Below are 16,322 nucleotides of genomic sequence, written 5' to 3' on the forward strand. Positions count from 1 at the left end.
ACAATGTTCAGAATTTAAAAAAAAAAAAGCTTTAAATAGGGGACAGTTCCAAGCTTTTTTTTTTTTTTTTAAGTTCGTAATATAAATAGTTATTTGGGATGCAATGTTAATACCATATGTAAACACAATGTTGCTATTTTTGAGCCTTTAATGTATCTCATTTCTTAGCAATACCACCAAACTCCTTTGCTATCATTACTGATATTGAATGCTAAATGACAGCATGTAGTATGAAGGAAATTTAAACAACACATATAAGACATGTATATCTACACGGAAAAAACTAACAAACCATCACCACCAAAATAGAAGTTCTAGATTCACTTGATCAAAATACTTATAATTTTATAACTGTATTAAGAGATTAATTATGTCTATGTTGATATCAGTTTATAAGCACATATACAGTTCTAACACATAAGGTTAAAACTCTGAAACTGTAATATTCAGTCCATGTTAAGATTTCTCCTCACTGTAAATCTAACATAGAATACTTCTAAATACTTTCAAATGCTGTAAATTGTTACCAAAAACATTACAAAAACTTCAGCTTCAGAACAAAGAGAAAGATCACTTTTCAATTATTTTACAATTTCCAATTTACTAATGATTCTGTTCAGATTCACTTATATCCAGTGTGAAATACAAGAAGTAACACTATGTTGTCAAAAAAGAGTCCAAGGCTATAAAGGCCTCTTGAAACAAATCTAGTGAGTGTATTTCTTTTAAAAGTTAAAAAAAAAATGAAGTTATTAAACTGGCTTAAAATACGGCTGAAATCTACACTTGCTTTTAAAAGGGTAGACAGTCCTAGAAAAGAGCATCAGGCTCTAAGATAACAGGGTCAAATATCCGATGAATATTTAAGGAAAAGACAACATAGAACGAAATATACCCACAAAAAGCTAAAATCTTCAAAAAAGAGCAACACGGTCTATGGACAAAATAGTGCATGCCATCTAACTAAGTTAAGGAAACCTAGGTCTGCCGCTCTTGCTTTTGCACTTTCTAGCTATCAGCAGGTCAATGTCTTGGTTACATTACTTAACCTCTGTGAGCCCTAGATTCCTTGTCTGTGAGAGGAGGAGAATAATAACTATCCTACAGAACTAAAAATAAAAAGACTGAGACTAATAAAATATTTTAATCTTTTTTTTAAAGATTTTATTTATTTCTTTATTTGGCACAGAGAGATCACAAGTAGGCAGAGAGGCAGGCAGAGAGAGAGAAGGAAGCAGGCTCCCTGCTGAGCACAGAGCCCAATGCGAGGGCTCAATCCCAGGACCCTTAGATCATGACCTGAGCCAAAGGCAGAGGCCCAACCCACTGAGCCATCCAGGCGCCCCAAATCTTTTAATCTTACATATATAAATACATATATATATATGCATATGCAAATAAATTTTTATGAAAGATAAATACTGTTTTGGCATAGAATATATTAGGATAGTAATAAAACATTAAGTTTGCAGAATATAATTTCACTGAATTTTTTGTCACTTTATTTTTAAAACAAATGGGGAAGAAAAAATTATCTTCCTTCACTGGGTTCCAAATCCAAATTAACACATTTTTCAAGCCTTAAATGTAAAATAACCCAGTGTCATAACTAATATATGATGGGAAAATGCTATGGTAAAACTTAATTATATGTTAGAAAGAATAAGTGGGATATATCTCATTAAAAAAGCAAACAAAAAAATCCCCAAAACTTCTCTTCCCTAAGTATATTTCCATTTTAGCTAATTTAAAATTATAAATGACTAGGCCTTCCACTACAGTTTTCTTCAAATATATGAAATACTGAACATAAGGAGAAATTGGAAAACTGTGGAGGATGACAATATTTATTTATTATGTCCAGGTACTGCAAGAAGAAATACCAAAACTAATACCCTTTATATTTCAGAATCTGGTTCCAATGCAATCCAATCCCACTAATATCAATGAAAACATTAGAATTTTATCCCAAGGTAATTTTATATGAGATCTATGATGCAAAACTACAGTGCTATTTAAAGATAGAATGTGAGTCCTAAAAGCAGTCACGTTTCATTTAAGTTATACCACTAAATTATTTTTTTTAATGAAGAATGAACATGTCACTCAAAGTTTTTGCATACACACACATACAGGCATATAGACACATACTGCCTCCTTTCTTCAATTGGCAAATATAATAGGAGAGGACAAGTAAATGCATGAAGCAATGTGAAAATACCCAATGAATACCTCAGATGATTATCCTATTTGTCAATTCCCCCGAAACTAACCAAAACATTAGACATTTTTTAACCACAAATCTAGGGACCACTAGATTAAACTGGCAAATGCAAGCACACACACGCACACAAGCATGTAGAATTCTACAGTTCCATACTGTGCAACCCTTTACAAATCAGTAGGGTAGAGCATTTTATGTTTTTACTAATACATCATGTTTTCTGTATCAGAAATTACTTGGATATAGAAACAAAAAAATATATTCAATATTTGTTCCTAATAACAAAACGTGTTACAATAGGGTTCTGCTTTTAGAACAAATGGTTTTTCAGTAGAAAAAATAATCTTTTCATAATCTGAAAACTAGATAAAGTGCAGTTTCAATTACTAATTCCTAATTAATATATATAAGTTGCTCTTTAATTAAAATAAATCTGAAATAACTCATTCCAAAAGGAGCTATTCTAGACTATTTCATGTAAGTAATATCATAATTGAATTAGTCTACTCAAATGCATAATTGCTTTACTCACAAAGAAATACATCCTAATCTATTGCACAAGGAAAGTCTTCATAATTCTTTTATAAAAAAAATTTTAGTTACACAAGATACTAATTTTCCAACAAATTTAGATTACCAAATGAAATTTATATTGCTTATTTTTCTTATATGAATTAAATAGGACAACAAAATCTTTTCTCATTTTTAGTTCTCATCTATTATTCCAAGGCTAGAATATTCTTTATTGAAACTCTATCTTTACTTTTCATGAAACATTACATTTTGATATATTAAATACAGCTAAAATTTTTTAAAAATTTCTAACCCTACAGTTACTGTAATGTGTTTCTATAAGAGAAACAAAGACACAAAATAAGCACAATGTCAGTGTATTTACCTTCACAGGCAGTCACCGTTAATTTTAAACTGTCAAACACTGCCCTCTACAGTCCACTGAGTTAAAAGACAATTCACTTTCTCTAAACCACAACATAGCTCAGCCAAGGAATTTTGGATTTTCTTGCCCCTTTTTGGGGGGGGTGGGGGGGTTAAGAGGTGGAAGATGTTCTTAATTTACTTGCCAGAGAGAGAGAGAACGCATAAGCTGAGGGAGTGACAGGCAGAAGGAGAAGAGAAGCAGGCTCCCAGCTAAGCAAGGAACCCAGGACCCTGGGATCATGACCTGAGCCAAAGGCAGACGCTTAACTGACTGAGCCACCCAGACGCCCCTTCTGACTTGTTTTTGAAGCAAGATTCTTCCGCACTACGTAACGCTCTTTTTAAAAGCAGGCTTATCCTACATAAATGCCTATTCCAAATATATTTCAACCTCTTACTAGAGTTTCTTCTCCTCTCTGACCCACCCAAAACTCCAATGTGCAGTTAATTAGATATTAACTTTCATGTTCCTGCATAAAGAATACAGTACTTAACCCAATTAAAATCTAACTCAATTAATCCATATATAACATATCTGAGAAAACATGGACATAAGCCATACAAAAGAGGAATAAAGACACTGCATTCAAAATTCAAGGCATACAGGGCCTTAAGTTGACTTCCTACTAACTTGGCACTATCACAATTGCGAAAGCTTTATAAAGGAAAAACAACCCTTCCCCATCACTACACATGACACAACTGCCAGATCATTTCAGTTCATAACATTTGTTTTGTTGAACTGATCCTCTTCTGTTTCAGACACAGTCCTGGTATAGGCAATATAAATATAAGTAAAATATAATCTTAATTTTGGGTGAATTTACAGTACCATAGAAGAGAAAGAAAATTTAAATGCAAAGAGCCAAGTACAATGAAAGTATGGGCCACAGAGAACAGGGACTTTGTATATCTAACTAAGGTTCAAGGAATAAGGAAAAGATTCCTAGAGGTGAAAACACACCGAACTTAGTCTCAAAGGATGAGCATAAACTAGGAGGGAGAATGCTAGGTGTGAAATATTTAGAACTATTTAGAAGATTAAATTAGTGAGACCTGATAATGGGCCACTAAGAAGTAGTAAGAAAGATACAGGGTTACTCCTAGGTTTTTCATGTGAATTAACTAGGTATATGGCAACACCATTAAGTAAGAAAGGGAATAAAAGAGAAGAAAACAGCTGAAGGCAGGTGAGTGGTTAGTTAATGAGTTCTACCTTGGATTCACTGAGTTTGAAGCCCTACTGCAACACTGAAGATTTCTAGAAATGCTCAGCAAGATTTTCAACATGTGAAACTAAAATAAAGTAAAAAGGTAGAGCCCCTCAAGTGGAATGTGGCCTGTAGATGTGTTGATCTGGTTCACATTGTGCTTACATTTTTTAAAGATTTATTTTAAAAATCAAAAGATGACACATAAAAACCTAGATTTCATACCCCATCTGGCACTCACAGCAAAAACTGGATGGAGCTCAGGTCCAATTTCCCTGTTTAAATAAAGCCTCCACACCTCTGTAAACCATAATCCCACAACTACATATAAATTTCAATTCCACTTCCTTCTTTTATTCTCTTATGCTAATGGCATTGTCTCTTTAGGCATTTTTCCTTTTTTTTTTTCTTTTCCTTTTTATGACCTGTGGCTAAAAAGCTCTAATCAGGAACACGGAAAAGATTAGGGCTAAAAAATAAATTTATATTCAACACAGGTCATAATTAAAAACTACAAGAAGAGTAGGGAGAAACATCAACATAAAGCCCAATCCTTGGGCAAAATGATATTTAATCATACAGACTTCGTGCTTTATGATAGTCCTATCAACTCAAAAATGGCCTTTACCACATTCACACCTTAATTCAAAATTCACTTTCCCTGGGGCACCTGGGTGGCTCAGCAGGTTAGACGTCTGCCTTCAGCTCAGGTCATGATCGCAGGGTCCTGGGACTGAGCCCCAAGACTGGGGCTCCCTGCTCAGTGGGGAGTCTGCTTCTCCCTCTCCCTCTGCTCCTCCCCATGCTCCTGCTCTCTCTCAAACAAATGAATAGAGTTGTTTTTTTAAAAAATTCACTTACCTGCATGTGCATATTTTAATCTCTTCAGCAACACTTAATCTTAACCATAAACATTCAGTTTTCTATTTCTTTCCAGGTAGATTTTTTTCCTCAGGAGTTAAAATAACAACATGTGTTATCTCGTGCTCTATAAACGCTGCTGATTTAAATAAAGGAATCCTCCAGGGCGGCTGGTGGCTCAGTGGGTTAAGCATGTACAGAGATTAGTGTTATTTGAGAAGAAAATTAAAATGATCTAAAAACTATTTACTAGGTTCCTTGCTATAGCATCACCTTGTAGGCAGTATGGCCAGGATACAAAGATGAACCCAACAGGATCCCAGGCTTTGATGTAGTACTATGGCTCAGTCACTGGGCGTCTGCCTTCGGCTCAAGTCGTGATCCCAGAGTCCTGGGATCAAGACCCGCATAAGGCTCCCTACTCAGCAGAAAGCTTGCTTCTCCCCTTCCCACTCCCCCTGCTTGTGTTTCCTCTCCCCCCGTGTCTCTATCAAATAAATAAAATCTTTAAAAAAAAAAAAAGGTTAGGGGCGCCTGGGTGGCTCAGTGGGTTAAGCCGCTGCCTTCGGCTCAGGTCATGATCTCAGAGTCCTGGGATCGAGCCCCGCATCGGGCTCTCTGCTCAGCAGGGAGCCTGCTTCCCTCTCTCTCTCTCTGCCTGCCTCTCTGCCTACTTGTGATTTCTCTCTGTCAAATAAATAAATAAAATCTTAAAAAAAAAAAAAAGATTTAAAAAAAAAAGGTTAGATGAGGTTCTAAGCTGAGAGTTTTAATATAAGAGAAACTGTGGTTTAAAGCACGATTATCTAGCACAAGGCAACTAAAGAAAGGAAATCCAATTCAATACCAATAACAGGTAGTCAACAAAAACTAAATCTGAATGACAAGATGAAAGAAGATAAATTTTTGGCAAAAATGAACATAACTGCCCAGTAATTTTTCAAATTTAAATTTCAAAAGTTATGATTACCTTTATAGGTAAGTGTACTTAACCGGTATGAGTTTAGATACTCTAATGTTCAATTAACTGAGAGTACGATAATGCTATCAAAACCAGAGATGAATAATAGCACGTTTTACAAAAGGCTAGATGGTTCCTGAACAGTTAGATAACCACTTATTTACCTATCCGAACAAAAGAGCATGTCAGTTCTCCCATCTATGCGATTCATCCTCTTGGACAATACACAAATATAACACAACAGATGCTAGTCCAAAAGTCATCAGACTAGGAAAGCAAAGAGAAATACGGTTATTAATAAGATTCCAAGTAAACATAAAAGTTTAAAAAGTTTAAGAATTCAAAAAAAAATGGCAAGAGACTAGATGGTTAGTGAGAAGCAAGGTATTAACAATACCACTGAAACAGACTGAAAGCCTTAGAAATTTCTAAGAGTGGAATTACCATCTTATTTATAATGAACTTTGCTCCCTCTGGTGGCCACTAGAGGCTTTGCTAGAGGAGACGAGGTAGAGGGCAAACGGAAATATAACTGCAGAAAACTATCCAGATTAACCTTCATCTACATGTCAGACAAATAAATGTTCAACTTACGAAGGCCACTTTCTTCAAAGAAAGAACTTAGAGTTGAGTGCCATAAAGGCAGTCATGCATAATCACAGTCACAAGTGGATGGACACTTCTGGGAAATACAACTGAATGAGTATATGACGTGGGCAAAGAACTTTATAGAATTTCATTTTAGAGTCTTTCAGTTTGAATTTTTATTTCCATATGCCTATATTACTTTATTTATTTATTTATTTAAAGATATTTTATTTATTTATTTATTTTATCGTTTATTTGACAGACAGATCACAAGTAGGCAGAGAGGCAGGCAGAGAGAGGAGGAAGCAGGCTCCCCGCTGATCAGAGAGCCCGATGCGGGGCTCGATCCCAGGATGCTGAGATCATGACCTGAGCTAAAGGCAGAGGCTTTAACCCACTGAGCCACCCAGGCACCCCTAGATTTTTATTTATTTATTTGACAGAGATCACAAGTAGGCAGAGAGGCAGGCAGAAGGAGAGGGGGAAGCAGGCTCCCTGGTGAGCAGAGAGCCCAATGTGGGGCTGGATCCCAGGACTCTGGGATCATTAACTGAGCCAAAGGCAGAGGCTTTAACCCACTAAGCCACCCAGGCGCCCCAATCCATGTGCCTATATTACTTTAATTCAAATATTATTTTAATATTGAGCCTGGGTGGCTCAGTTGGTTAAGTGCCCAGCTCCTGACTTACGCTCAAGTCATGACCTCAGGGTCCTCAAATTCAGTAACAGTGGGGCACTGTGCTCAGTAGGGCATCTGCTTGAGATTCTCTCCCCGCTTCCCTCCACCCCTGTTTGTGCTCATTCTCTCACTCATTCTCTCTCTAAAATAAATAAATGTTTAAAAATATATTATTTGGGGGCATCTGGGTGGCTCAGTGGGTTAAAGCCTCTGCCTTCGGTTCAGGTCATGATCCCAGGGTGGTGGGATTGAGCCCCGCATTGCGCTCTCTGCTCAGCGGGGAGCCTGCTTCCTCTTTCCTCCTCTCTCTCTGCCTGCCTCTCTGCCTACTTGTGATCTCTGTCAAATAAATAAATGAAAATCTTTGGGTCGCCTGGGTGGCTCAGTGGGTTAAACCTCTGCCTTCATCTCAGGTCATGATCTCAGGGTCCTGGGATCGAGTTCCGCATCGGGCTCTCTGTTTGGCAGGGAACCTGCTTCCTCCTCTCTCTCTCTCTCTCTCTCTCTCTCTGCTTGCCTCTCTGCCTACTTGTGATCTCTGTCAAATAAATAAATAAAATCTTTAAAAAATATATTTTTAAAAAGTCTTAAAAAATATATATATATTTATTATTTGAGGAGATGGGCCAGGGGATGGGGTAATTAGGTGATGAGCACTGGGTGTTATATGGAACTGATAAATTGTTGAACACTACATCTGAGAGTTACGATGTACTATATGTTGGCTAACTGAATTTAAACAAAAAACACATATATTGTTTTCTGGACAAAATAAGAAAAATACCTAATTTTTTTTTACAAGTTTTAATCGATGAGTCTATTCCCCTTATTTGGAGTAAAAGCTATAATTCTTATAATAGACTATTCCATGTGCCCCACTCTACTTCTTCCTATTTCTCTGCACGCCGCCCCCCCCCCCCCAACTGCCATTGCCATATACCCATTCGGTCCTCCTTCCAGGTTCTTTTTTTTAAAGATTTTATTTATTTATCAGAGACAGAGAGAGCCGGGGAGGAGCAGAGGAAGACTCCCCAGTGAGCAGGAAGCCCAACGAGGGGCTAGGTCCCAGGACCGTGAGCCAAAGAGATGCCTAATGGACTGAGCCACCCAGGTGCCCTGAGCATGTGACTCTTGATCTCAGGGTCATGAGTTCGAGCCCCACATTGGACACAGAAATTACTTAAAAAAGAAAAAAAAAAAAAGGATAAGCTTGCGTAGTTAAATTTTGCCCCCCCCCCAAGTATGTCCAAGTCTTAACCCCAGATCCCTGTAAATGAGACTTTATTTGGAAATATGGTTTTTGCAGCTATAATCAAGTTAAGATGAGCCAGATGGTCAACTGACATCTGACAAGAGAGCCCTTGGTGGGAAAAAAACAGTCTCTTCAGTAAATGGTGCTGAGGAAACAGGAAAACCACATGCAAAAGAATGAATGTGGACCCCTATCTTAAGATACACTCGTAACAAAAATTAACTTGGAATAGAGTAAGGATTTAAGCATAAGACTTTAAACTGTAAAACTCTTGGGATGCCAGGGAGGCTCAGTCAGTTAAATGTCTGCCTTCAGCTCACGTCATGATCCTAGAGTGGCTGGGATAAAGTCCTGCATCAGGCCCCTTGCTCAGAGGGGAGCCTGCTTCTCCTTCTGCCTGCTTCTACCCCTGCCTCCTGCTCCCCCAGCAAGTGCATGTATGTACTTTCTAGGGCAAATAAAGAAATAAAATCGTTTAAAAAAAAAAAAAAAAAGGGAAACGGTAGAACTCCTAGAAGAAACCATAGGGAAAAAACTCCTTGACACTGGTACTGGCAATGACTTTTTTTGTATTTGACACCAAAAGCACAAGCAACAAAAGCAAAAATTAGTAAGTGGAACTACAGCAAACTAACAAGTTTACATACAGCAAAACAAAGTTCAAAATGAAATGTCTCCTACAGGACAGGAGAAAATACCTGGAGATCATATTTCTGACAAGGGGCTGATATCTAAAATATATAGAGAATTCACACAATTTAACAGCAAAACTCCCAAACAATCCAATTTAAAAATGGGCAGCAAAACTGAATAGCCATTTTCCCAGAGAAGACATACAAATAGTCAACAAGTACACAAAAAGGCTCTTGAATCACTAATCACCAGCAGAATGCAAATCACAACCACCATGAGGTATCATCTCACTCCTGTTAGAATAGTTACCTAAAAGACAGATGGCAAGCTTTGGCAAGAATGTGGAAAAAGGGGACCCTTATGTACTGTTGGTGGATGTAAACTGGTACAGCCACTACGGAAAACGGTTTAAAGGTTCCTCAAAAACTAAAAATAGAACTCCCATATAATCCAGCAATCCCACATCTAGTTTTACATCCAAAGAAAATGGAAACAGTATCTTGAAGAAGTATCTGCACTCCCATGTTCACTGAAGAGTTATTCACAATAGCCAAGATACGGAAACAACCTGAGTGTCTGTCAACAGATGAATACAGATGTGATATACATACACAATGGAATATTATTCAACCATGAGAAAGGAAACCCTACCACTTGCAATAACATGAATGGACCTTGAGAACTTAATGCTAAGTAAAAACAAAAACAAAACAAAAAACCAGAGAAAGAAGACAAATATCGGGGTTTCTGGGTAGCTCAGTCAGTTAAGCAGCTGCCTTCGGCTCAGGTCATGATCCCAGGGTCTTGGGATCGAGCCCCAAATCAGGCACCCTGCTTGGTGGAGAACCTGTTTCTCCCTCTCCCTCTGCCTGCCACTCTGCCTACTTGTGCTCCCCACCTCTCTATCAAATAAATAAATAAAATCTTAGGGGGAAAAAAAAAGAAGACAAATATCACTTATTTGTGAAATCAAAGAAAACCAAACTCACAGAAACAGAGTAGAATGCGGTTACCAGGAACTTGGGGGTTGGGGAAAATGTTGGTCAAAGGGCACAAACCTTTAATTAAAAGACAAATAAGTGTTAGGGATCTAATGTACAGCATAGTGATTATAGTTAATATCATACTGGGATGCCAGCTCAGTCAGTTAGTGTCCAGCTCTTGATTTTGGCTCAGGTCATGATCTCAGGGTTGTGGAATCAAGCTCTACACTGGGTGTGGATTCTCTCTCCCTCTGCCCCTCCCTCTCTAGTAAGAAAAGACAATAATATCACATTATATACTTGAAAGTTGCTGAGAGAGTCAATCTTACTGTTCTCACCACAAAAAGAAATAGTAATTATGTGATGTGATGTAATAGTAATTATGTGAAGAAATAGTAATCATGTACCATAGTAGCTATGGTGGTAATCCTTTTCAAAATGTAAGTGTATCAAACCAAATTAATACATTTTACATTTTTTAAAAATTCCAATAAACACACAGTATTAGTTTCAGGTGTACAATATAGCGATTCAACAATTCCACACGTCACCCAGTGCTCAGAATGACAAGGGCACTCCTTAATCCCCATCACCAATCTCCCCCATCCCTCCATCCTTCTTACCCAGGACAAACCTCAGTTTATAGTTTGTCTTGGTTTGTCTCTCACATTTTTATTCCTTTGCTCATTTATTTTGTTTCGCAAATTCCTCATGAGTGAAATCATAAGTATTTGTCTTTCTCTGACTTATTTCACTAGCATTATACTCTATAGCTCCATTCATGTCATTGTATATGGCAAGATTTCATTCTCTTTATTGAAAATACTCCTTTGTGTATATATTCCATATCTTCTTTATCTATTCATTTATTGGTGGACACTTGGGTTGCTTCCATATCTTGGCTATTATAAATAATGTTGCTATAAACACAGGAGTGCATGTATCTAAATCACTGTTCTAAATCACTGTTTTTGTATTTTGGGGGCAAATATCCAGTAGTGTTATTACTGGATTATAGGGTAGTTCTATTATTAATTTTTTTGAGGAACCTCCATACTGTTTTTCACAGTGGCTACAAAGTTTTAATTCCCACCAAGAGTACACGAGGGTTCCTTTTTCTACACATTCTTGCTAATACTTGCTGTTTCTTGTGTTTTTTATTTTAGCCATTCTGACACGTGAGATACTCTAGTTTTGATTTGCAATTCCCTGATGATGAGTAATGTTAAGCATCTTTTCATGTGTCTGTTGGACATCTGGATGTCTTCTTTGGAGAAAATGTCTGTTCATTACTTCGGCCCATTTTTTAATTGGATTATTTATTTTGGGGGTTTTGACCCCAAATATATTGTCCAAATATATTTTGGACACTAACACTTTACAGGATGTCACTTACAAATATCTTCTCTCATTCTGTAGGTCGTTCTTTAGTTTTGTTGATTATCTCCTTTCCTCTGTAGAAGATTTTTATTTTAATATAATCCCAAGAGTTTATTTTTCGTTTTATTTCCTTTTCCTCAGGAGACATAGCTAGAAAAATGTTGCTGCTGTCAATGTCAGAAAAATTACTGCCTGTGTTCTCTTCTAGTATTTTTATGGTTTTACGTCTCACATTTAGGTCTTTAATCCATTCTGAATTTATTTTTGGGTATGGGGTAAGAAAATGATTGAGTTTCATTCTTTTGCAAGTAGCTGTCTAGTTTTCCCAACACCATTTATTGAAGTGACTGTCTTTTTCCTGTTGGGTATTCTTTCCTGCTTTGTCAAAGATTAATGGATCATATAATTGTGGATTTCTGGGGTTTTTATTCCATTCCCATTGATGTGTCTATTTTTATGCTGGTACCACACTGCTTTGATGACTATGGTTTTACAATTTAACCTGAACTCTGGAATTGTAACACCTCCAGCTTTGTCTTCCATTCTCAAAACTGCTTTGGCAATTTGGGGTCTTTTGTGCCTCCACATAATTTGTAGGATTTTTTCTGTTGTTGTTCTAGTTCTGCAAAAAATGCTGTTGGCATTTTGATGGGGACTGCAATTTAAGTATAGTCTGCTTTGGATAGAATAAACATTTTAACAGTATTTGTTCTTCCAAACCATTAGCATGGAGCATCTTTCCATTTCCTTGTCTCTTCCAATTTGTTTCACCAGAGTTTTATAGTTTTCAGAGCACAGGTCTTTCACTTTTTTGGTTAGGTTTATTCCCAGGTATTCTATTTTGAGGGCAATTGAAATAAGACTGTTTTCCCAATTTCTCTTTCTAAAGCTTCGTTATTAGTGTATAGAAATGCAACAGGTTTTTGCACATTGATTTCTATATCCTGTGACTTTACTGAATTCATTTTTTACTTCTGAATTCAAGTTTTTTTGTGGAGTCTTTCGGGTTTTTTATATAGAGTATCACGTGATCTGCAAATAATATAAGTTTTGCCTCTTCCTTACCAATCTGGATGCCTTTTATTTCTTTTGTTGCCTAATTTCTATGGCTAGGACTTTCAGTACTATGTTAAATAAAAGTGGTGCGAGTGGCCATCCTTGTCTTGTTCCTGCTCTTAGGAGAAAAGATTTTCTCCAATTACGTATGATGTTCACTGTGGGTTTTTCAAATACAGCCTTAATAATGTTGAGGTATATTCCCTCTAAACCTACTTTGTTGAGGGCTTTTATCATGTACTTTGTCAAATGCAGGAGTCTGTGACTCCTGAAATGATCATAGGGTTTTTATCCTTTATCTTACTGATGCTGACTGATGTGCAAATATGGAACCACTCTTGCACACTGAGAATAAATCCCATTTGATCACAGTGAATGATTTAAATGTACTGTTGGATTCTTTGTGCTAGCATTTTGTTGCATCTTATTCATCAAAAATACTGGCTTGTAATTCTCTTCATTTGTGGTGTCTTTATCAGTTTTAGTATTAAGGAAATGCTGGCCTCACAGAATGAATTTGGAAGCTTCCTTCTTCTATTTTTTGAAATAGTATTGAGAATAGGTAGTATCTGAGAATAGGTAGTAATTCTTCTTTAAATGTTTGACAGAGGGTGGCTCAGTCAATTAAGTGCCTGTCTTCAGCTCATAATCTTAGGGTTTTGAAATGGAGCCCTATGTTGGGCTTCTTGCTCACAGGGGGGCCTGATTCTCCCTCTGATCATGCGCCTGTGTGCTCTCTCTCAAAAAGTACAATCAATGAAAAAGTATTTGATAGAATGAAGCCATCCTGTCCTAACTTCTGTGTTCACTAGGAGTGGGTTTTTTGTTTTGTTTTGTTTTGTTTTGCATACTGATTCATCTCCTTGCTAGTAATCAATTTACTCATGTTTTCCATTTCTTCCTGCTTCAGCTTTGGTAGGTTATGTTTCTAGGAATTTATCCATTCCCTCTAGGTTGTCCAATTTGTTGGCAGAGTTTTTCATAACATTCTCTTACAACTGTATTTCTGTGGTGTTGGTTGTTATTTCTCCTCTTTCATTTGTAATTTTCAGTCCTTCCTCTTTATTTTTTGATGAGTCTGGCTAGAGGTTTATGAATTTTATCTTTTCAAAGAACCAGCTCCTGGTTTCATTTATCTGTTCGTTTAGCTCCTGTATCATTTATTTCTGCTCAATCTTTATTATTTCCTTCATTCAGCAGAAGGGCTTTGTTTCCTGCCTTTTCTAACTCCTTTTGGTGTAAGATTAGGCTATTTGAATTTTATCTTGCTTCTTGAAGTAGGTCTGTATTGCCATAAACTTCCCCCTTGGATCTACTTTGGTGCATCCCAAAGGTTTTGGATTGTTGTGTTTTCATTTTCGTTTTCTAGTACTTTTTGATTTCTCCTAATTAGTTGATCCATTGTTTAGGAAAATGTTATTTAATTTTTCCATGTATTTGTGGTCTTTCTAGCTTTTTATTCTTGTGGTTGATTTCCAATTTCATAGCATTGTGGTCAGAAAAGATGCATGATATGACTTCAATCTTTCTGAAATTTTTGAGACTTGTTTGGTGACCTAATAGGTCATCTAATCTGGAGAATATTCTATATGCACTTGAAAAGAACGTGTATTCTGATTTGGCATGGAATGTTCTGAATGTATCTATTAAATCCATCTGGTTCAGGGCATCAATCAAAGCCACTGTTTTCTTTCTTTCTTTCTTTCTTTCTTTCTTTCTTTCTTTCTTTCTTTTATTTGACATTCAGAGATCACAAGTAGTCAGAGAGGCAGGCAAAGAGAGAGAAGGGGAAGCGGGCCCCCCACTTAGCAGAGAACCTGACTCGGGGCTCGATCCCAGGACCCTAAGATCATGACCCGAGCCGAAGGCAGAGGCTTTAACCCACTGAGCCACCCAGATGCCCCAAAGCCACTGTTTTCTTATTGATTTCCTCTTTGGATCGTCTGTCTTTTGATGTAAGTGTGGTATTAAAGTCCCCTACTATCATTGTATTACTATCAACTATTTCCTTTATGTTTGTTATTAACAGTTTTATGCATTTGGGTGCTCCCATGTTGGGTGCATGTATAATTGTTACACTTTCTTGTTGGACTGTCTCCTTTATTATTATATAGTGTCCTTGTCTCTTTTTACAGACTTTGTTTTAAAGTTTATTTTGTACATTATTAAGGATTTTTACTCCAGCTTTAAAATCCATTTGCATGGAAAATGTTTCTCCATCCCCTCACTTTCAATCCAGTGTCTGAAATGAGTCTCTTGTAGGCAGCCTACAGATAGGTCCTGTTTTTTATCCACTGTCACCTGTCTTTTGATTGTGGTATTTTTGTCCTTTGACATTCAAAGTAGTTATCAATAAATATGCATTTATTGCCATTTTGTTACTTGTGGTTGTTTCTGAAGTTTTTCTCTGATCCTTTCCTCTCTTTCTCTTTCATGGTTTGCTGGTTTTCTTTATTGATATGTTTGACTTTCTCTTTGTTCTTTGCATATCTACTAGTGGTTTTGATTTGTGGTTACCATTAAGCTTGTATATAACATCTTCTGCATATAGCAGTCTCTATATTAAGTTGATGCTCATTTAAGCTTGAACCCATTCTTTACTTCTCTCCTTCCCATATTTTAGGTATATGATGTCTAATTTTATATCCTTTTGTGATTTCCTTGACTTTTATAGAGAAACATTTATTTTTATTGCTTTTGTGCTTCATACTTTCATACTGTCACTTCTGGTCTCTTCTTTCCTCTGAGTCCCCTTTAATATTTCTTGTAGGGCTGGTTTAGTGGCCATGAACTCCTTTAGTTTTTTTCTGGAAAATCCTTTATCTCTCCATTATGAATAACAGCCTTCCCAGAGAGAGTATTCTTAGCTCCAGATTTTTCCCATTTGGCACTTTGAACGTATCATGCCACTTTCTTCTGGCCTGCAAGGTTTCTGTTTTAAAAGTCCACTGTCAGGGGAACTTAGGTGGCTCAGTTGGTTAAGCGTCTGCCTTTGGCTCAGGTCATGATCCCAGAGTCCTGGGATCGAGTCCCACATCAGTCTCCCTGCTCTACAGGGAGTCTGCTTCTCCCTCTTCCTGCTGCTCCCCCGCTTATACGCTCCCGCTCTCTGTCAAATAAATAAATAAAAATTAAATTAAAAAGTCCCCTGTTAGCTTAATTTGGTTTCCCTTGTATGTAACTTCCTTCTTTTGTCTCAATGCTTTAATTTTTTTTTCTTTATCACATTTTGCCATCTTAATTACAATATGTCTTGGTATTGATCTGCTTTTGTTGATTTTGTTGGAGGTTCTGTGTGAGTCCTGGATCTGGGTATCTGTTTCTTTCCCCAGATTAGGGAAGTTTTCAGCTACTATTTCTCTAAATAACTTTTCTACCCTCTTTTCTCTCTCTTCTGCTTCTAGGACCCCTGTAATAGGAATGTTATTGTATCTGACGGAGTCACTGAGTTCCCTAAATCTATTCTCCTTCCACATAACTCTCTTTTCTCTCATTTGACCTGATTACTTTCCATTACTCCATCTTCTGAGGTCATTAATCCATTCCTCTATTTCT

At 37.0% G+C, this 16,322-nt stretch overlaps 1 protein-coding gene across 4 annotated transcripts in view; it reads right to left on the minus strand.

Annotated features, from left to right (window-relative positions):
* Nucleotides 1-16,322, minus strand: part of ACBD6 (acyl-CoA binding domain containing 6) — a 214,023-nt gene that overhangs the window by 174,362 nt on the left and 23,339 nt on the right. The gene's annotated exons all lie outside the window — the stretch shown is intronic.

The sequence above is a fragment of the Neovison vison genome, chromosome 10 (genome assembly GCF_020171115.1).
Source record: "Neovison vison isolate M4711 chromosome 10, ASM_NN_V1, whole genome shotgun sequence".
Lineage (NCBI taxonomy): Eukaryota > Metazoa > Chordata > Mammalia > Carnivora > Mustelidae > Neogale > Neogale vison.